We start from the raw sequence: 2,190 nt of genomic DNA on the forward strand, positions 1-2,190 counted from the left end.
AGCAGCAGACACATCTCTTCAACAACTGTTAAGAGGAGACTTTGTGCAGCAGGCCTTCATGGTAAAATAGCTGCTAGGAAACCACTGCTAAGGACAGGCAACAAGCAGAAGAGACTTGTTTGGGCTAAAGAACACAAGGAATGGACATTAGACCAGTGGAAATCTGTGCTTTGGTCTGATGAGTCCAAATTTGAGATCTTTGGTTCCAACCACCATGTCTTTGTGCGACGCAGAAAAGGTGAACAGATGGACTCTACATGCCTGGTTCCCACAGTGAAGCATGGAGAAGGAGGTGTAATGGTGTGGGGGTGCTTTTCTGGTGACACTGTTGGGGATTTATTCAAAATTGTAGGCATACTGAACCAGCATGGGTACCACAGCATCTTGCAGCGGCATGCTATTCCATCCGGTTTGCGTTTAGTTGGACCATCATTTGACCTCAAACACACCTCCAGGCTGTGTAAGGGCTATTTGACCAAGAAGGAGAGTGATGGGGTGCTACGCCAGATGACCTGGCATCCACAGTCACCAGACCTGAACCCAATGGAGATGGTTTGGGATGAGCTGGACTGCAGAGTGAAGGCAAAAGAGCCAACAAGTGCTAAGCATCTCTGGGAACTTCTTCAAGATTGTTGGAAGACCATTTCCGGTGACTACCTCTTGAAGCTCATCAAGAGAATGCCAAGAGTGTGCAAAGCAGTAATCAAAGCAAAAGGTGGCTACTTTGAAGAACCTAGAATATAAGACATATTTGCAGTTGTTTCACACTTTTTTGTTAAGTATATAATTCCACATGTGTTAATTCAAAGTTTTGATGCCTTCAGTGTGAATGTACAATTTTCATAGACATGAAAATACAGAAAAATCTTTAAATGAGAAGGTGTGTCCAAACTTTTGGTCTGTACTGTATATTAAATTGATTTGATAAATTTGTATTACAAGTGAAAAAGAGATGAAAATAATCTATAATACGAGCAGAGTTCATGAAATTTTTCTACACGGATTTCCTAATTTCCAACGCTTCCATGTTCTTCTTTTTGCTCTTCTCCTTATAATCTACCTGTTAATCATTTCTGGCAATGCTGTGATATTGCTTGTGATCTGCAGAGAGTCCACCCTGCACTTCCCCATGTACTTCTTCATTGCCGCTTTATCCTGTCTGGAAATTATCCATACGGCTGTCACAACTCCAAAAATGTTGGCTGATCTCTTGGATGACGAGAAGAAAATCTCTTTGAATGGATGCCTTGTGCAGGCTTATTTCCTACATGTTCTTGGAGCAGTTGAGTGCTATATTCTCACAATAATGGCATATGACAGATATTTGGCCATCTATAAGCCATTAAGATACTTGGACTAAATGTCAATTTGATCCTCAGCTCTTTCACTGGAGGGATTCTAACCCCAGTCATTGAAATGATCTTTATTTCTCTCCTCCCATTTTGTGCGCCAAACCGTATTGAGAATGTGTTCTGCGACTTCCCCCTGTTGATCTCGTTAGCATGTACTGATACAAGGTTACATAAAATGGTGGAATTCATCGTCAGCTCCTTTGTCATGCCTTTAATTGCTTTTGTTCTTTTTTCCTACATCCGGATAATATACATTATTTTAAGGATTAAGTCAAAAGATGGACGCCAGAAAGCCTTCTCCACCTGCAGAGCCCACCTTATTGTTGTCACCCTATTTTTTGGCAGCATTTGCTTTGTGTATATACGTGTTACAAAAAGTTACTATGTAGACTATGAAAGGATAGTGGTTTTCACCTATGCGGTCTTTATTCCATTAGTTAATCCCATCATCTACGGACTAAGAAATCAGGAAATCAAGAGACTTCTGTATAAGCATTTACAGATGGAAAAAGTTTTTATGATCGTTTCAAAATGTTTGCAGTAGATTTTTTGTAAACATGCAATAATAATCCCATTTATAAGTTTTTTTTATGGTTGCAACTGCCACTTTGAATTTGGGTTTATCAATGGATAAATCTCTAATCTTTCGCTAATTCTGATCATATGCCCAAAAATTCAAACCTTTCGAAACCTATTAAGACTTTGAGTAATTATGAACAGTTGCTGTTTTGACTGCCTAGTTCATTTATAAACTTAGCTTCTCTGCAGATTTTTAGACTTGTTCCAGTATTTGCTTACAAATGCAAATTACAAGTGTTTCCATGATATAAAAGAGTAA

The 2,190-nt window shown here is 39.2% G+C and overlaps 1 pseudogene; it reads left to right on the top strand.

Moving 5' to 3' along the window:
* Positions 1-952: 952 nt before the first annotated feature.
* LOC141171790 (olfactory receptor 6N1-like) lies at positions 953-1,896 on the top strand (annotated as a pseudogene).
* Positions 1,897-2,190: the final 294 nt, after the last annotated feature.

The sequence above is a fragment of the Phyllobates terribilis genome, unplaced genomic scaffold, assembly GCF_046119375.1.
Source record: "Phyllobates terribilis strain yellow unplaced genomic scaffold, ASM4611937v1 Scaffold_12__6_contigs__length_324123572, whole genome shotgun sequence".
NCBI lineage: Eukaryota > Metazoa > Chordata > Amphibia > Anura > Dendrobatidae > Phyllobates > Phyllobates terribilis.